We start from the raw sequence: 21771 nt of genomic DNA on the forward strand, positions 1-21771 counted from the left end.
TTAAGTTCTACTAAATGATTCAAATGACTCAGCACCTTTAGCCTATGCCTGGTTTTGCCAAAGACTGTTGAGTGAAAGCTTGATCACTCTGTCAGTGGCCCACTCTCTCAAGGGCATTCCACTTGCACCTTGAGTTTATTTATCGGTCCTTGATAGGTTACTAATACATCAAAGATTCTCTCACTCTGTTCCAACAGGCCCCAGTCATTTTTAAACCTGCTGCATGAAGTCCACAAGGAACTGTCTCCAACTCCTCTTTTCTGATCGCGTCCACAATACCTTGAAGTGGGAAGGAGAACGGCCAGAGGTCGTGGTATATATTTGTACCAACGACATAGGTAGTAAAAGGGAGGAGGTCCTGAAAAAAGACTACAGGGAGTTAGGAAAGAAGTTGAGAAGCAGGACCTCAAAGGTAGCAATCTCAGGATTACTGCCTGTGCCAAGTGACAGTGAGTATAGGAATAGAATGAGGTGGAGCATAAATGCGTGGCTGAGGGATTGGAACAGGGGGCAAGGATTCAGAATTTTGGAACATTGGGGCGGGTGTGACCTGTACAAAAAGGACAAGTTGCACTTGAATCCCAAGGGGACTAATATCCTGGTGGGGAGGCTTACTAAGGCTATTGGGGAGAATTTAAACTAGAATTGCTGGGGGGTGGGAACCAAACTGAAGTGATGGAGAAAAGGGAGGTTGGCACACAAATAGTGAAAGCTTGGAGACAGTGCGAAAGGGAGGATAGGCAGGTGATGGAGAAAGGAAGCGCTCAGACCAATGGTTTGAGATGTGTCTATTTTAATGCGAGGAGTATTATGAATAAAGCGGATGAGAGAGCATGGATCAGTATTTGGATATATGATGTTGTGGCCATTATGGAGGCTTGGATGCTGCAGGGGCAGGAATGGCTACTACAATTGCCAGGCTTTAGATGTTTCGGAAAGGACAGGGAGGGAGGTAAAAGAGGTGGGGTCGTGGCTCTGTTGATCAGAGATAGTGTCACGGCTGCAGAAAAGGAGGAAGTCATGGAGAGGTTGTCTACAGAGCCTCTGTGGATGGAAGTTAGGAATAGCAGGGGTCAGTAACTCTACTGGGTGTTCTTTTATAGACCACCCAATAGTAACAGGGACATTGAGGAGCAGATAGAGAGACAGATTTTGGAAAGGAGAAATAATAACAGGGTTGTTGTGATGGGAGATTATAATTTCCCAAATATTGATTAGCATTTCCCTAGAGTGAGGGGGTTGGAGTTTGTTAGGTGTGTTCAGGAAGGTTTCTTCACACAATATGTCGATAAGCCTACAAGAGGAGATGCTGTACTTGATCTGGTAATGGGAAATGAATCTGATCATGTGTCAGGTCTCTCAGTGGGAGAGCATTTTGGAGATAGTGATCACAAATCTATCTCCTTTACCACAGCACTGGAGAGGGAAAGGAATAGACAAGTTAAAGAAAAGTTTAATTGGAGTATGGAGAAATATGAGGCTATCAGGCAGGACCTTGGAAGCATAAATTGGAAACAGATTTTCTCAGGGAAATGTACAGAAGAAATGTGGTGAATGTTCAGGGGATATTTGCATGGGGTTCCGCATAGGTACATTCCATTGAAGCAGGGAAAGAATGGTAGGGTACAGGAACTGTGGTGTACAAAGACTGTTGTAAATCTAGTCATGAAGAAAAGAAGAGCTTACGAAAGGTTCAAAGAGATCTAGAAGATTATAAGACTAGCAGGAAGGAGTTTAAGAATGAAATTAAGAGAGCCAGACGGGGCCATGAGAAGGCCTTGTGGACAGGATTAAGGAAAACCCCAAGGCATTCTTCAGTTATGTGAAGAGCAAGAGGATAAGACATGAGAGAATAGGACCAATTGAGTGAGACAGTGGAAAAGTGTGTATGGAACCGGAGGAGATAGCAGAGTATTCACTATGGAAAAGGATCTTGGTGATTGTAGGGATGACTTGCAGCAGACTGAAAAGCTTGAGCACGTAGATGTTAAGGAAGAGGATGTACTGGAGCCTTTGGAAAGTTGGATAAGTTGCCAGGACTGGACAGGATATACCCCAGGTTACTGTGATAAGCAAGGGAGGAGATTGCTGAGCCTCCGGCAATGATCTTTGCATCATCAATGAGGACAGGAGAGGTTCTGAAGGATTGGAGGGTTGCGGATGTTGTTCCCTTATTCAAGAAAGGGAGTAGAGACAGCCCAAGAAATTATAGACCAGTGAGTCTTACTTCAGTGGTTGACAAGTTCATGGACAAGATCCTGAGAGGCAGGATTTATGAACATTTGTAGAGGCATAATATGATTAGGAATAGTCAGCATGGCTTTGTCAAAGGCAGGTCATCCCTTACGAGCCTGATTGAATTTTTTGAGGATGTAACTAAACACATTGATGAAGGTAGAGCGTAGATGTAGTGTACAGTATGCGGATTTTAGCAAGGCATTTGATAAGGTACCCCATGCAAGGCTTATTGAGAAAGTCAGGAGGATGGGATCCAAGGGACATTGCTTTTTGGATCCAGAACTGGCATGCCCACAGATAGCAAAGAGTGGTTGTAGACAAGTCATATTCTGCATGGAGGTTGGTGACCAGTGGTGTGCCTCAGGGATCTGTTCTAGGACCCCTACTTTTTGTGATTTCTATAAATGACCTGGATGAGGAAGTGGAGTGATGGGTTAGTAAATTTGCTGATGACACAAAGGTTGGGGGTGTTGTGGACGGTGTGGAGAACTGTCAGAGGTTACAACGGGACATTAATGGGATGCAAAGCTGGGCTGAGAAGTGGCCACTGGAGTTCAACCCCAATAAGTGTGTGGTCGTTCATTTTGGCAAGTCAAATATGATGACAGAATATAGCATTAATGATAAGACTTGGCAGTGTAGAGGATCAGAGAGATCTTGGGTTCCAAGTCCATAGGACTCTCAAAGCTGCTACGCAGGTTGACTCTGTGGTTAAGATGGCATACGGTGTATTGGCCTTCATCAATCATGGAATTGAATTTAGGAGCCGAGAGGTAATGTTGCAGCTACATAGAACCCCGGTCAGACCCCACTTGGAGTACTGTGCTCAGTTCTGGTCGCCTCACTACAGGAAGGACGTGAAAACCATAGAAAGGGTGCAGAGGAGATTTACAAGGATGTTGCCTAGATTGGGGAGCATGCCTTATGAGAATAAGTTGAGTGAACTTGGCCTTTTCTCCTTAGAGCGATGGAGAATGAGAGGTGATCTGATAGAGGTGTACAAGATAATGAGGTGCATTGATCGTGTGGATAGTCAGAGGCTTTTCCCCAGGGCTGAAATGGCTAGCAAGAGAGGGCACAGTTTTAAGGTGATTGGAGGTAGGTATAGAGGAGATGTCAGGGATAAGATTTTTACGCAGAGAGTGGTGAGTGTGTGACATGGACTGCCAGCGGCAGTGGTGGAGGCGGAAACAATAGGGTATTTTAATAGACTCCTGGATAGGTACATGGAGCTTAGAAAGATAGAGGGCTATGGGTATGACCTAGGTAGTTCTATGGTAGGGACATGCTTGGCACAGCCAAAGGGGCCTGCATTTTGCTGTAGGTTTGCTACATTTCTATGTTCCTAACACACTCTGCGATCCCCCGCTATGCAATTCTAAGAGATGATGTACAGAAAATAATCTTTTACTCGCCTTTGACTCCACATCTCACTGACAGCTGATGAATACATAGTTTCATCTAATCACTATCTAAAGGCCAGAAAACTGAGACTACACAGAGAAAGTCACAGAATCATTAACATATAATTTACAGTCAAAACCAGATTGTGAGTCCAGAAATCCAACTCCTCACTGAGCAGGAAAAATAAAATGATTTTTCAAACTCCTGCCCCAACATGAACACCAAGCAACGTCAGAGCATGGTTTTGCTGCTTTGTTACTTATACAGTCTTGTTCTGGCACACCTGAGAAAGAACATAGGATCGGAGATTAACATCATTGATTTGGGAGAGACGTGGATGTTGCTTTCCATTGGAATATATTGGAAGATTCATGATGTGACTAGTGTGGCTAAAGAACAGAAAGAATAAAAAAAGATTCTGTTCAAGCCCACAACTACTAAATCCCTACATTCCTTTCTCTGATCTTGTCACCAGTTTTCTTCTTCAAGTCATTAATTGTTTGCTTCTCTTAATGAAAGCAAGTATCTCAGATACTGCAGTTTTATGCTGCTCGTGTTTTTATTATCCTTGCATTATAATTAACAGAGGAAAATCACCAATAACTGCAATGATATATGACAATACTCAGTTCTCATCCACTGCTATTTTTTATTTGGTTTTATCTTCTCCTTCTGCCCCTAATAGTTGAAGGTCTGTTACTTCCACTTTGATTCTATGTTGTCACCTCTTTAATACTCATCACAATTCGAATGCTGTAATCACTGTGTTTGGTATGTTCTGAGTCCGAGGGTGTATTGGCTCATGCCAAAACTAAAGGCAATCAGACTATAAAGCACTTATGAGTGTACTTAATGGTCCTGATACACTTCCCTGTGTTCAGAGAGAAGCTGGAGACACAGTAGTGCAAGCTCTTATTGATAGTTACCAACCGAAAATATGGCTGAAAACAACCTAATTTTTTAATAATATTTAGTGACATTCTTGCATGTGTTCAAACTATCGGGATTAAGTACAGCACACCAAAAGTAGGTAGAATTGAATTCTAGGTCAAAGCATATGATTTCAGCTCTTATTCAATTTTGGCAGCAGCCAACATGATATTGTACTACTATGGAGAAAATAGTGCTATAAAACATTTTAAATTGATCAAACTCAAGTCATTGTATCAATATAACTGAGGTGGAATGTTCAGGATACTAGCTTAAATTCATGTCCTGGCTGTAATATGTTAATCCTAGTTGCAAACAGGGATGTTACTTCTATCTTTATATCTTTATCACACGTTGAGGAAATTACCATGGATGAGACATTTCCGTAGAAGTGTTTCAGGATCTACAACAGAAATTGAATATACACAGTTCAGTCACTGTCTAGGCTGACAACACATCCACAGCAGGACATTTCACCATTCACAATCACTGAGTTCAAGAAAAAAAGGCAAAACAGAGCCCCTTTTACAGACCTAGTTTGTCTTAAATATGGGACCTACAAGGCTATGTGATTGATGATCCAGGACTTCAGGTGTGCCACAGTGTAATTATATTAAATTATGAGTGCCTTCAGCCCCATGGAATACATCAATCAAAGTATACATCAGAGGTGTTACTAATGTTTGACATACAATTGGCCCTTGTTGCACTAAATTTACCTGTGAATGGCAGTATTTAGAGTGAACTCTGAGCTCATCCATCCATTTTTTCCTGAATACACTGAGTACATGTAACATGAGGGATTGGAGGACTCAGTGGAATTAATGTTTTCTGAATCCTGTGCCATGAAAAGGTCAGTGATAAACTAAAGATTCATAAGTCAAGTGGACAATAGGTTAACAAGGGAGTATATTTATTTTCAAAGCTAGTTTTTGACACTAAGTGGATAAAGGGACTATTTTTAACATTTATTATTTTGCTATTCTGAAACAAATGACAAAGGATCAGCAGGTCCATTGAGACTGACAGTTGCTGTCATGCTGAATGATGCACACTATGTCTTTTACCATCCACCAAATTGCTACGCTATCTCCTGAGAAAGACGGGGCATGACAAACAATGCCTAAGTCAAACTAATGAATCAATGACTCGGCAACTTACTCTGCCAACTTCCTACTGAGTGAATTATCTCTTAAAATCTATCTGATTCTATTCATACGGTGTAAGAATATTTCACTGATCTTCTCAAACCATTTAACACAATCATCCAAACATGGGATTGCAACCAGGGCTGAAATGGCTAACACTAGAGGGCACAGTTTTAAGGTGCTTGGAAGTAGGTACAGTGGAGATGGCGGGGTAAGTTTCTTATGTGGAGAGCGGTGAGTGCGTGGAATAAGCTGCTGGAGGCGGATACAATAGGGTCTTTTAAGAGACTCTTGGATAGGTACATGGAGTTAGAAAAACAGAGGGCTATAAGTAACCCTATGTAATTTTTAAAGTAAGTACACGTTTGGCACAGCATTGTGGGCTGAAGGGCCTGTATTGTGCTGTAGGTTTTCTTTGTTTCTATTTCCTTTTGTGATTGAATGCTTCTGGTAAAATGGCAGTGCCCTTGTTCACAATGGGCAACTCTAAGCCCAACTACAGGTGCAATTGTTCATCCTTTTAAGTGTTGTTTTACAATCATAAACATATTGCTAGTTATCAAGAACTGCAGGTCTACCCTGTCAGTGAATTGCTCAGTAATGATGGAGCTGGACTTAATGCAAGCCTAACAAACAGAGTGAGTGACTGGCTTGGATATTTTTCTTGTAATCGCAAGACCCTATTGGATATTGGTAATGTAGAATACTGCAAGTACAGTTCATTGGTGAGACCGACAATGGTGGAGCTACGTAGCTTCGGTTGTAGCGTGAACTAGGCTTCCAGTCGTGGGATTGCCTGTTGCAGACCCCTGGGGCAGAGGTGCTGAAGGTGGACGGAGAGAGATTTGCGATGTGGTGGGCTGAATTCCAAGCTGTTGGGGGCTGGCTCCTTCTGTCAGTGCTGCTCTCCAGTGCTCACTCTGTGGAAGACAAGCTAGATTGCATTCGTCTGCGGACTGCTGCAGGTTTATTCTTGCCGACAACATCCAGGTACCAGCAATCTACAAGACTTGACTCTCATGGACTTGGTCTATATTATATTTTTCAGAGTTAGCATATGTTTACTGGTATCTTCTATGTGCCTTGTGCTGTGTATGATTGTCGGTACTGTGTTTTGTGTCTTAGCCCCAGAGTAACATTTTTCATTGGCTGTATTCATGGGTATTCATGTATGGTTAAATGACAATTAACCTTGAACCTTACTGGAGTAAAATAAACTGAGCCTAGTCATGTAAATAAGGTTTTTAAGGATCAAATTAATGAGCCTTTTTGAAGTCAGTTTATTACAGACTATGTAAGGCAGAAGGAAGGAGGTGTCCAATGAGATCCCAAGTTCATTTTGTTGCCCCTGTTTTTTTAGGCATCTTTCTCCTCCTTGTCCTATTAAAAATATAATCGGAAGTGTCTTTGTTTAGTGAGTTGTCTCAAGTGACCCGGTGAAAATGAATGGAGTGAATATAATGCAAAATCCTTTGATTTGTACTTCATAATTATAATCTGAATCTAAGAATATTGGTTTATATAATTTAATGTGACTTCTATTTAATTCATTTGGGAACTGCAGCTGCTTTGCTAAAGATCCTCAGGAAAAAAAAGTGGAGGCAAACCCAATGAAAAGATGAGTTTAGCAAACACAATGAAAAGATTTTTGCCTCTCTGACCCCACCTAGTAACTATTAAAAGCTAAAACATCAGTGACTTTACCAATGCATATGCATAGCAAATGAATTGTTTCTGTTAAATTTTAACAAACTCTAATTTTTATTAATCAAAGGAATACACTTGCAAAATTATGACATGGAGAAACTTCTACCATTTCCATAAATTAGCATGACATTAGAAGTAATTTATTATAATGATTTTTCTTCCCCTATTAGAGCCTTTTAGATAATAAACTTAAAACAAAACTTCTTTTGCAACATTTAATATCCTTCTTGTGCTGAAAATTCCTCAAAATTCTGTTTAGTTTTCCATTGTTGCTTAAGTAATGTCTCAAAGTGAGTTGAAATTACGTTGTGCAGTGTTAAATAACAATTTTTTTGTATGCTATAATCTGCCAGAGTCTCTGTGACCACTTTATTTTTCAAGTGGTTGTCTTGGAGGAAAGATTCTGTGATTTTAATTACGAAGCCGAGTTGTGAGCTTGACACTCAACCTGGCACGGATGGAAAGCGTGGCCGGGAGTGGCCCGACTGGATTCGAACTTGGGAACCTTCGCTCCGGAGTCCAGCGCTGATGTCACTGCGCCACCAGCCAGCCCTAAATAACAAATACATTAATACAAATAAGTAAAACATCCCTGCCCACAATAGCATTACCCATTAAATATAGATGAGTAAATAGATAAAATGCTGGGAATATTGAGGAGGTTGGTGGAGAGACAAACAGAGCTAATTGTTCCTGAAACAACTCAGATGCACACCAGAAGAGTAAATATGCAACTGAACTTAACACTCCTAATAATGATGAGATCATTGAAATGATTTCTGCATTGGTTCACGGCACATAAATCTGTGTCCTTGCTGCTGACGTTCAGGGTCACCTCAAATCCTATCTTCCTAGCAGCAGAAATCTTTTCAAAAGTATGGGTGGAAGAGAGGTAACTTCATATAATGTGGGACATCAGGAGGTAATTTTATTAAATCTGTCCAGTGTTTAAATGTACCAGCTCATTAGCAGTTTACAACCATACTTCCTGTTCATTCAATACCAGGAGCATAATTAATGCCCATATGCCATTACCTCGGCTGCTGTATTGAGAAACTCATGCTGCAGATTCAAGTCAGAGGGACTGGGGTTTTTATTGTTACTGTATCAGTATCATTCAATCAGTCCTGGTAAACAGAGGAACAAGTTGGCATCCTGACTTATCATGAAGTGCCTTGCAGAAGCAACTCATCAGAACGGCCATCTTCAAGTAGCCTTTTGCATACTGACAGTTGCAACTCCAAATACAGTGTTGTATTATGTATTAGTGCAGCAGTGGTCTTAGTTTCCTGAGGTTATTATATGAACAAATTCAACAAAATAGAAAATGAGACAGGATGTTCAAAGACTGTGCCCAACTTTCTCAACATTTCCCATAATATATGTGCTATGATTATGAAGTGCCACAGAGCAACAATGGAAAAATAATATACACTCAGTGGTCACTTTATTAGGCATTTCCTGTACTTAACAAAGTGACCGCTGATCGTTTTCTCCTGGTGTTGTAGCCCATTGACTTCAAGGGTCAATAATTTGTGCGTTCAGAGATGCTCTTCTTTACACCACTGTTGTAATGTTTGGTTATTTGAGTTGACTTTGCCCTCCTGTCAGCTTGAACTAGTCTGGCCACTCTTTTCCGACCTCCCTCATCAACAAAGCATTTTCACCCACAGCTCTGCTGCTCACTGGATGCTTGTTGTTTCTCGTGCCACTCTCTGTAAACTCTAGAGACCGTTGTGTGTGAAAATCCCAGAAGATCAGCAGTTCCTGAGATACTTAAACCATCCTATTTGGCACCAACAATCATTCTATGGTCAAAGTCAATTAGATCACATTTCTTCCCCAATCTGATATTTAGTCTGAACAACAAATGAATTTCTTTACCATGTCTGCATACGTTACACTTTGAGTTGCTGCAACATGAATGGCTAATTAGATGTGCATGTGAAAAGGTTACCTGATAAAGTGGCCACTGTGTGTTTGTGATTAATATTCTGAATTTTCATTTTTACTATATTCAGTGATAATCTGCCAGGTTTTGATTAATGACATCTGGTTTTCAATTGTTTACACCTGTTTTTCAGTTGTTAATTTTTGTCCGAGAGTTCCACTTATGGTTCTCTAAACTGGTTAAAGTGAATAATGACAAACACACTCAGAAGTGTACCACCAGCCTCTAGGTATATCACTGTTAAATCTTGGAATGTCTTTCAACTTAGATCAATATTATGTAACACAAGCAATGAGATCATCCATCATTGACAAAGATTGCAGTAGGAAGTGCATGGTGTGGTGCCAATTTGTAATTTTGATGCATTATCAGAACTGAAGCAGGATTCCCATTCACAGCTTGAGGCAGTGCAATCTCAGCTTGAGGTGGGTCAACACCCAGGAGATAGAGGCAAACTCCAGCTAAAGTGGTTGGAAACTTGGGAGACAGAGCAGTCTTTGTCTTAGAGTGGGTGGACAATAGTACAGTAGATGGAGAGCTGCCACCACTTTCATGAAGTTATGCTGTACCTCCACAAGACCCAGAAAGATTCAATTTACAGATGTGGACTAAAGAGAGTCCAGAGGAAGCACAGGCATTAATTCTGAGTGGTGGGCTTGATTTAGCAAGATCCAGCTTGACTTTTTGTATTATCTTTTACAGAGCATTTCTTACGAAGGGGAATGATGGGGGTGGCATAGGAATGATCGAGTCTTGTCACAATATTTGTTCGCTCTGCAGCAAGTTGTATTACCATTTGTTGTTGAGACTTATGAGTACTTTATTTCCACCTGCATTAATTTGCCTCAATTGGAATATGACACCATGACTAATTCCTATAGGTGTAAAGCCTTCAATATACAGGGGAATTTTAGTAGGCTTAGTAGAACACAAACATGTTATGTGACCTGAATAGAGCAGAACTGCTCATAGTTCTGTTAAGCCTTCTGAAAAGCTCTGCTGGGTCAAATGTATTGTGGACACCCTGTTTAACCAAAGTAATACTATGGTAACGTAGCTTGCTGTGACAAATTGTATTTAAGATCTTGGAACATTATAAAGATTGCACAGCAAATTTTAAACATTGACCACTATATCTGCATATCCAACCCAGAACTGTCTTAAACAAATGATTCATTTCTTGAATGGAGGAAAAATAAGCTAACAATGAAAAATAGCATGATGAGCCAAGGGACATCCAAATAGACTTATAGGGGGTTCCTTTGATCAATGCTCTTCAGTGTCAATTAACTTAAGATGTTTTACCAGACATTCCACTCAGCAATCACCATGTAGCATGCATCTGCCAAGATAATGTTACTGCAAATCTCAATGCTTTATTGTGATTATCCAGCAATGGATTCATAAACACAATAATCAGCAGAAAATGGTGGAACTACAGCAGACCGGGCAGCATTTTGTAACAAAAGAAACAGGCTTACTCTTTCAGGTCCAGGATCTTTCATAAGACCTGAGTTTTAACAAAAGGTCCTGGACCTAAAATGTGAACTATTTCTCTTTCCAGAGATACTGCCCCACTTAGAATTCCCAGCATTTTCTGCATTTACAGTATTTTCAATATCTGGCATCTGCAGTTTTTTGTTTGATTTTCATAATTGGAAATTGGCACTGATTATGGAACAGAGATTCAAAGAGTTCAACGGTTTGAAGTGATTTTTTAACAAAGTACATATATGTCACCATGTACAACCTTAAGATTCAGTTTCTTGTTGGCATACTCAAGAAATCTATAGAATAATAATCATAACAGAATCAAAGAAAGATCCCACCAACTAGGGTGTTCAACCAGAGTGTAGAAGACAGCAAACTGTGCAAATACAAAATGAAGAAATAATAATAATAATAAATAAGTAAGCTATAAGTATAGAACATGAGATAATGTCCTTAAAAGTGAGGCTTTCGGCTGTGGGAACATCTTAATGATGGTTTGAGTGAAATTATCCTCTTTGGTTTACAAGCCTGATGGTTGAGGGATGGTAACTTCTTGTGAGACATGAGGCTCTTGTACCTCCTTCCTGATGGCAGCAGGAAGAAGAGAACATGTCCTGGTGGGTGAGGTTTCCTGATGGTGGGGACGGTTTTACATGTGATGGACTGGGCCACATCCACTCCTTTTTGTGGGATTTTCTGTTCCATACAGGCAGTGATGCACCCAGTTTATGTGCTCTCCACTACACGTCTATTGAAGTTTGCCAAGTGTCTGCAAGCTCCTAAGGAAGTAGAGGCATTGCCGTGCTTTTTTTGTAATTACACTTGTGCGCTGGGCCCAGGGCAGATCATCTGAAATAATAACACCTAGCAATTTAATGCTGCTGGAGCTGGGCAGCAGCCTGAGTGAAATGCTTGCTCCTTATTCCACTTAGGCAGTAAAACTCCTTTGGGCCATGGGCACTTTGTGGGGCCAAGATCTGCATGTATTACTAAGACAGTCGCCATTCTTCAATACAACACTTGCCGGAAAACTGCAGGAGAGGGGAATGAGAAATAAGTGTTGAATATTGCTGCTCACTCTGCGTATCTCCACAGGCGTGTGTAATTAAAATTTTCTATGATTGAAAATTTCTGTTAAAACCTTTATATTTATAAAGAATAGCTTAATACAGGCAAATAAGGCTAAACACTAACTAAATTGATTAAAGAATAAAAAGCATATTGGGTTGCTATGTTAATGAACCAAAGAGCATCATTTAATGTAACATCACATCTATAAAGAAAGGTTAGAAGTGTTTTAAACATAAAAGGAGAGATTTCAAACCTTAAAGATCAAAGCTTATAGTTTTTTAAAGGCCATAACATTTAAAGCAGGCCTTATGTCTCATCACCTCCCTACTGTGAAGCTGGGTCAAGATGGATGGATGGATAGGGCTCTCACCCCCATTCCTTCATAGAGTCATAGCAAGATCCTGTATCCTATATGGAAAACAGATCCTTCAGCCCATTGAGTCTGCACCAGCTATCAACCATCCATCACAAGGGGTAGGGTTGCCCCTTGGGGCAAATTGCTTTTATGTAGGTGTCATGGGCAGGTGGGGGCCATCAGCCTTGGATGGCAGCCCGCCTAGGAGAAAGAAAACACTGTTTCTAAACTTCTGCTGCCTTTTAGCCATACCCACCCATGGGAAAGGCATCAGGGACCCCGAGGAAGAAATCCGGAGCCAGGGTCCCTAAGACAGTTTGATGTTGTTTACAACTTCATTCTGGCAACTTCTGCCCGAGGTTGACACTGGTGCTAAGCTGCATCGGTATTTGCCCTTCCCTTGGATAACATCAATGACATGGAGAGGGGGAACCCACTGTACGGGCAATAGCCAGTTCTTCAAATCTTCCTGCCCAAGCTTGCACCCTGGAGAGGACACAGTCCACCAGCGGCACAAACCCATGATCGATGGCTGCTGTAGTATACTTTTCCTACCAATGTTTCACTGATGTATGAGCTGCTCCTTTCGTTACAAAAGCCATATGAACTGAAGTCTGCTGCTACTAATAATCCACCTCTTCGCATGGGGAGGATAGTGACTAGATAGAGTGGTTTCCTTGATGCTGGGTTAACTTGCTTCCACTGTTAGAGTTTAATGTTAATGTGGCTCAAGAGAAGTACTGAGCAAAACATTTTGTTGCAAAAACTCTTCTGGTAAAGAAGAATGACCATTTCTAATTAATCCACCCATTTTATCAGAATTACCAAACTTACTTCCACTTCAAGAATCTGTCCTCTTTTCTTGAAATCTCAGTGGGCAGAATGCAATAATTCCTATAGACAGCATAACACTTTTGTAAAGGGTAGGATATTAGGATGCATTCTCAATCCTTTAAGTAGGAAAGCCAATATGATTGCATGGAAAGTCTGGATTATGCTGAGAAGCTTTAGTATTGTCCCACTGTGATACTTTCTCAGGCTTCCATCCAGGTACAGGTATGGATTTTAACCAATGTTTCAATGACAAACTCTGCCATCTTCATCTTGATGATGCCCGGGTATGTCATCCGTCTCTTCTGATTGGCTAAGGAGGAAAGCTCAGATCACTGCTTATGTGGGTCAAAGATGACCCGGGAATCAGGACGGCTGGTGTTTTCAGAATTCCCTGTGAATACAGAGCAGCATATATCGGCCAGACGGGAAACCCGATTGAAATCCACATGAAGGAGCACAGGAAGTGTGTCCATTTGGGTTACCCAGAGAAATTGGCAGCAGCAGAACACTACATTCACAATGGCCATAGGATTGACTTTGATGGCACAAAATCACTGTACTGCGCTAATGGCTTTTGGGATCACTTGGTGAAAGAAGCCATTGATAAAAGCTAGGCTTAAAGGAATTGGCTTAAAGCAAGAAAGCAGAGGGTAGTTGTGGAAGGAATGTTGTGGAAAGTTGTGATTTTTATAAATGACCTGGATGTAGAGGCAGAAGGATGGATGAATAAGTTTGCGGATGACACGAAGATTGGAGGAGTTGTGGATGGAGCTGTAGGTTGTCGACGGTTACAAGAGGATATAGACAGGCTGCAGAGTGGCAGAAAAACGGCAGATGGAGTTCAATCCAGATAAGTGTGAGGTGATACATTTTGGAAGGACAAACCAGAAGACTGAGTACAGGATTAATGGTCAGTTACTTAAGAGTGTGGATCAACAAAGGGACCTTGGGGTTCAAATCCATACATCCCTCAAGGCCATTGCACAGGTTGATAGGGTAGTTAAGAAGGCCTATGGGATGCCAGGCTTCATCAACAGGGGGATTGAGTTCAAGAGTACAGAGGTCATGTTGCAACTCTACAAATCTCCGGTGAGACCGCACTTAGAGTATTGTGTTCAATTCTGGTCACCTCATTATAGGAAGGATGTGGAAGCTATGGAGAGGGTGCAGAGGAGATTTACTAGGATGTTGACTGGTTTGGAGAACAAGTCAAATGAAGCAAGGTTAGCAGAGCTGGGACTTTTCTCTTTGGAGTGTAGAAGAATGAGAGGGGACTTGATAGAGCTCTACAAGATTATGAGAGGCATAGATAGGGTGGATAGTCAGTACCTATTTCCCAGGGCACCAATAGCAAACACCAGAGGGCATATGTACAAAATTAAGGGAGGGAAGCTTAGGGGAGACATCAGGGGTAAGTTTTTTTACACAAAGGATTGTGAGTGTCTGGAATGACTTGCCAGGGATGGTGCTGGAGGCTAAAACATTAGGGGTATTTAAGAACCTCTTGGACAGGCACATGGATGAAAGAAAAATGGAGGGTTATGGGGTAGTGTGGGTTTAGTACTTTTTTAAAAAAGATTATATAGGTTGGAACAACATGGAGGGCTGAAGGGCCTGTACTATGCTGTAGTGTTCAATGGTTCTATGGTTCTAGGGGGAAAGGATTTTAACAAAGACAAAGGTCTCACTCTAAGTAAGAACTGGATTTCAATTGTAAACATTGGTGGGACTGCAGAAACCTGATTGGATGAGGACTAACCAATCAGGAGGGACAGGCTACTTAGGTATAGATACCATCGGATTAGACATGCCCAGGCATTATCACTGATGAAGATGGCAGAGTTTATCACTGAAATGTCAGTTAAAATTATTACCTTTACCCAACTAGAAGCCCAAGAAGAGTTTATTCCTAAGGTTATTTTGCCTTTCTCCACAGATGCTTCCTGTTCTGATTGGTATTGCCAGCAATATTTCCTTTGCGTTTAAGTTACAAGGTTCTGCAATCTTTTTTTTACTTTCACTTCGCCAGGGAGGATGAACTTGAGCATTCTGCTAATTGTTATTAAATACAAGAAAAAATTATTATTCCATATGCTGGCAAAGTACGGACTACATGCAACTAGTAGAGCTGCCGCCTCGCGGATGGCAGCTCTGGTTCAGTTTTGATCTCTGGTGCTGACTATATTAACCTTGTATATTCTCCCTGTAACAAATACATTTCCCCCAGGTGCACTGTTTCCATGTCTTTGGGCCGGAAAGTTAACTGGTCACTATATATTTCTTCTAGTATGTAGGTGAGTAGTAGAAACTGAGAGGGATAGATAGGAATGTTGGGAGAATAGGTTATAGGGAAAATTACAGGGAACAGGATTCCTCTGTGATGACACATACACTAAATGGGCTGAATGGTCTCTTTCTATATTGTAATAAAATATGAATAATTTTTCTTTATATTGTTTACTGGCATTAAACAATATTTCATGACAACACACTTCAGCAATAGCACTATCTTGCAGAGTAATTCTATTACTGGTTTTCATGTACTTGACTCGTATTAAGATTGAAAGGGTTTATTTAAAGGATATTCAGGTATTGCTGATAGATTTTTTTCTGTGACCTAGGCATGTTCTGCGATCATCAGTCACTTAACTTCTGAGAAACCTTTGCTTAATTACCTATGGATTCTGAGTTACAAAGACTGGAGAAATTTGGTTTTAACACAGCAGGTATTCAGTAGTTGTTTGAAAAGGCAAAGTAATTATTGTTGGAATTAATGTCATTGCAGAGCATTTCCAGGGCTTTAAGTAAATTCATTCTGAAAAGACTTATCTTGGGGTCCTCCTTCCTCATTTTCGTGTTGTCCCTTGATGACACACCTTGATGAGGAAAAATTTAGTCTCAATTGCTGGATGCAATCCATGTGAATGGTTAAATTGAACAGAGATTAAATATGAGCATAAAAAAAAATAAGTTTCTATGTGATCCTTTTGTGTTTCCCAGAGCCAGCTGAGTTTAGAATGACTTCCAGACAAGTGCCAAGAGGATTAAGGTGAATAATTCAGGACACAGCTTCAATATCTTATCACTAATTCCATCACATCTCCCAGTCTGATGTCTCAGGTAGCAGCAGACAGTTTGCAGCTCTCGTGTACAGGTCTGAATTTTTGACCTGTCCCTGTACTTTCACTGGTCTTTGCCTCACTGCAATGCTGAAAAATCCCCATGAAAGTCCTGTTCTCTCTGAGCTATATGCTTCTTACCAGACTTTCACCAACATTGTGAATTTGTTGGTGTATTTTAAAGCCAATTAAACTTAATTTTAAAAATCCTTAATGTTCAGCACATCGGATATATGGTAGACTTTCAGTTAAATCATTTTGGAGATGGTCTAATCCACACTCTGGCTCAGACTGCTCTCTTCAACAACTGCAGAGGCACTGACATTACTGTCAGGAGGAAAATCTGCCCATTACTCTACAGCTCTCTAAATGAAAAGACAAGTTGGAAATTGAGAAGCAATGAGAACAGCAGCAGCAAGAAAAAGATCTGTGGAGGCTGGAAGACTTTCTTTAGTCTATCTGGCTTCAAAAGAACCTTACAAATCTATTGGGAATAGCCTTCATTATTCCTTCCATAGGACTGCTGAATACTTGGAAAAAACAGTGCCATCCTGCCTCCTCCAATCTCGTCCATTTATTCCTGTATATTATGGTTTCTTCTTGTAAGTTACAACTGGAATCTTTTGACTGGGAAAGAACTATGATTTGTTTATTGAAACAAGTTCTTTGTTTTGTATTGTAGCTGCATATAATTACACCCCACCTGATTCTCCATCATTAAGAACTGGTTTATTCAAGCAAATGCAAGCTAGAAGAAATGTAATGATATTAATCATGATTCATGTGCAATAGATGACCAGTGACATAATTACCAAACATAATGTGTTACACAGTTATTTGTTTGTTTACCTGCTTTATCTTCAAACAACAGCACAATCCATCCAGATCAAATTCTGCTTTAAAAAAAGGGCTATTTGAAATAACCTTGTCATATTGCTGATAAAGTGTAGGCATCTATCGTGTCAATGTTTTATGGGCTCTTGAAGAACACTATTGACAGTTTCAGTGGCTCTTGTCAAAACTATTGATGAAACAGAATAAAATGAGACCACAAATTATTCAATATCAGTCATTGCGCCAACTCTTGGCTATATTAATGAGCCATAGCAGTCCATAGAGTTCATGTATTTGAAAAGTTTGATATTAATAATGATTAAGTAATTCATCTCATCACCTACATACACTGCATGATATCCTTTACACTAATTTATACTTAATCATTGCAAATTCTGACAGTGTTTACACAGTGCTAAAAGAACAGAATAAACTGATAAATACATTAGCTGTGCTCTGCCTGAAAGAAGTCTTGTACCATTAATGATGTGATTTGGCTATCATACAAACGTAACTGCCTATATACACTTCCAAAATATAGTAAGTCTTAACTTCTTCCAAGCTTGCTGTATTTTTATTTACATACGTCTTAAAACTGAAAATGGAGTAATGATATCGTGTACAGTTTGTTTTTATGCATCCTCCTAATGAATGTTGAAACAAAGAGGCTCCATGATCTGCATGCACATTTCAAATGGAAAGTACTTGGGATGCCAACTTGAAGAAGGAGTTTGCTTGTGTGCATTTAACAGCTGCTGGCAGAAAATCAGTGTGCAGTCTATATTTCAGCTTATGCTGTGAGTGAATGCAGCTGAGTCTGACACTACAAGACATGGAGTATCCGGATTAGTCTTACTTAAGGAAATAGTAAGTTACTCACTGATTGGATTATTTCATCTAGCTACTATCACATTTGTAATTATTTTGAAGGCCTCCTATCCTTCCTGGAGTTCTACGTTTTTCATGTGGATTAGTAAGATCAGGAGCTGACATACACTTCTTTTGGGATCTAGAACAGTATTTTTATATGACTTTCAGAGTCACCATGGGTCTTAATTTTTATGTTTTCAATTTCCTTCAAGCTGCTGCCAGAAACATAAGCAACTCCTCAGAATTCGATGTAAATTGCTGCACAAATCAGTTTAGTGAAGTTTTTCTTGTTCCAAGAAACAATTTCTCCATGGGTACTGTTCAACTATTCTGAAATCTATCATAGATTCGATCTACAAAATGCTTACTGATTTTGTGTAGACATTATTCATTAATAAAAATGCATGTGGGATATAATGAACACAAGAGAATATGAAGATACTGGGAATCCAGAGCAACAAACACAAAATGCTCAATCTGGCTTTTTGGTTTCTCCTCACTTGCTTATCACCTCCCCCTGGTGCCCCTCTTCCTTCTCTTTCCACTATGGTCAACACTCCTCTCCAATCAGATTCCTTCTTCTCCAGTCCTTTACTTTTTCTACCTATCACCTCCCAGCTTCTTGCTTCATTGCCTCTCCCCCACCCATCTGGCTTCACCTATCACCTTCTAGCTTATACTTCTTCACCCACTCCCACCAAACTTCTTATTCTGGTTTCTTCCCCGTTCCTTTCCATTCATGATGAATGGTCTTGGCCCAAAATATTGATTGTTTATTCATTATCATAGATGCTGCCTGTCCTGCTGATCTCCTGCAGCTTTTTGTGTGTGTTGTGGAATTTAAGTAGGGTTACCACTCAGGATATTGAGTTGCCTGCTGAATAACGTAAGTAACTCTTTCATGGAAGTGATGAAGTATCATCAACTGATGGGATGATATTAAGTCATGGTTCAAGAAATTAATATTCATGCCATCAGGTTGGAGACTACACAGATGGAATATAAGGTGTTGCTCCTCCAACCTGAGAACCTGATGGGATGAACATCGATTTCTCAAACTTCTAGTAATGCCCCGCACTTTCACCATTCCTCAATCCCATTTCCCTCTCACCTTATCTCCTTACCAGCCTATCACCTCCTTCCCTCTGGTGCTCCTCCCCCTTTTCTTTCATGTCCTTCTGTCTTCTCCAATCAGATTTCCTGTATGTCTTTCACCAATCAACTTCCCAGCTCTTTACTTCACCCCACCTCCCCACTACTGGTTTCACCTTGTGGTTATTCCTCCCAACCCCCAACTTTCTTACTCTGACTCCTCATCTTTTCTTCCAGTCCTGATGAAGGGTCTCGGCCTGAAACGTCAACTGTACTCTTTTCCATAGATTCTACCTGGCCTGCTGAGATTCTTCAGCATTTTGTGTGTGTAACTTGGGTTTCCAGTGTCTGCAGACTTTCTCTTGTTTTAGAGGTCACAGTTCAATGGTCCAGTTGACTTATACACCTTTAGTTCTTTCAGCTTTTCAAGCACCTTCTCCCTTGTAACAGTAACTGCACTCACTTTTCTTAGCACACATCCTTCAATATATTTTTTATCCACTTTGCTATTATTTGCTAGTTTGCTTTTATATTTCATATTTTCTCTTCTAGTAATTCTTTAAGTTATTCTCTGTAGGTTTTTAAAAGTTTCACAATCCTCTATCTTCCTGCTAATTTGGTTTAGTAGAATGTGTTGTCTTTTGTTTTAAATTACCTATGACTTCCCACGCTTGTACTATTTTGCCATTTGAGTATTTTTAGAATACATCTATCCTGCACCTTCTTCATTTTTCCTAGAAACTCAAGACATTGCTGCTCTACTGTTATCCCTGCCACCATCTCCTTCCAACTTACTATGGCCAACTCCTCTCCCATACCACTGTAATTTCCTTTACTCCACTGAAATACTGCTGCATCAGATTTTACTTTCTTTCTGTCGATTTTCAAGTTGAACTTAATCATATTGTGATCACTTCCTTTACCTTAATCTCCATAATCACCTCCGGTTCATTACAAAACACCCAATCCAGAATAGCGGATCCTCTAGTAGGCTCAATGTGAAACTGCTCTAAAAAGCCATCTCATAGGCATTCAAGAAACTCACCCTCTTGAGATTCATTACCAACCAAATTTTCGCAATCTACCTGCATGTTAAAAATCTCCCACGACTATCCTAACAGTGGCCTTTTGATACACCTGTTCTATTTTCCATTATAATCTGCAGTCTACATCCCAGTTACTGTTTGGAAGCCTGTATATACTGTAACTGCTATCATGGTCCTTTTACTCTAGCAGTTTCTTAACTCAGCCCACAAGGATTCAATGTCTACAGATGCTAAGTCACATCTTTCTAATGATTTGATGTCATTCTTTGCCAGCAGAGCCACACCACCCCCTCTGCCAACCTTCCTAACCTTCCGATACAACATGTAACCTTGGACATTCAGCATCTAACTACAATCATCCTTTTGCCACAATTCAGTAATGATCACAACATCATACCTGACGATCTGTAAAAGTGCAACAAGATCATCCACCTTATTTCTTACACTCCATGCACTGAGATATAACGCTTTAGGTGCTGTATTTGCTACCCTTTCTGATTCTGCATCCCTAATATACTGATAGTCGCACTTCTGGCTGCAATTTTGTCCTATCAGCTGCCTGCCCTTCCTGACAGTCTGACTGCATGCGATCTTTGCTTTTTCACCATCCATCCTATCCTGAGTCCCTTCACTACCCCTGCCAGTTTCCACCCACTGCCAAATTAGTTTAAACCCACCCCAACAGCTCTAACAAACCTGCCCATGAGAATATTGTCCCTGCCCCAGCTTGGGTTCAGGTGCAACCTGTCGCTTTTGTACAGGGCATGCCTCTCCCAGAAGAGATACCAATGATCTAAGAACCTGAAGCACTGCCCCCTGCACCAGCTTATCAGCCATTCATTTATTTGCCAAATCATCCTGTTCGTACCCTCACTGGCACATGGCATAGGTAGCAATCCAGAAAATACTATCTTGGAGGTTCTGCTTCTCAGCTTTCTATCTAGCTCTCCAAATCCTCTCTTAAGGACATCATTGCTTTACCTTCCTATGTCATTGGTACAAATAGGAGCCAACTCATGTGGCTGCTTAACTGCTAAAGATTCTAGCATGGATAAAGCAGTTGTTGATTGGCAGGATGCAACGAGTGGGAATAAAGGGACCCTTTTCTGGTTGGCTGGTGGTGACTAGTAGTGCTCCACAAAGGTCTGTGTTAGGATCAATTCATTTTACATTATATGTCAATGATTTAGATGATGGGATTGATGGTTTTTGTTGCAAAGCTGGCAGATGATGCAAAGGCTGGTGAAGGGGCAGGAAGCTTTGAGGAAATTGAGAGGTTACAGAAGGACCTAGATCAGGAGAATAGGCAAAGAAATGGCAGATAGAATGTAGTGTTGGGAAGTGTACTATCATGGTTTAGAAGAAGAAATGAAAGGGTTGACTGTTTTCTAAATGGAGAGAAAAAGCTGTAGAGGCCAAGTCTTTGTGCATATTTAATGCAGAGGTTGATAGATCCTTAACTGGTCAGAGCATGAAAGGATATGTGGAAAAGACAGGAGTTTGGGGCTGAGATAAAAATTGTATCAGCCATGGTGGAGCAGCCTCGATGAGCCAAATGGCCTAATTTTGCTCCTATATCTTAAGATCTTATGGTTATTATCTTATAATTAAATTGGACTCTGCCACAATACACAAAACTGCCAATTATGGTGGGAAGCAAACCTTGCCCAACATTTTTGCC

The sequence above is a fragment of the Hypanus sabinus genome, chromosome 1, assembly GCF_030144855.1.
Source record: "Hypanus sabinus isolate sHypSab1 chromosome 1, sHypSab1.hap1, whole genome shotgun sequence".
Classification (NCBI taxonomy): domain Eukaryota; kingdom Metazoa; phylum Chordata; class Chondrichthyes; order Myliobatiformes; family Dasyatidae; genus Hypanus; species Hypanus sabinus.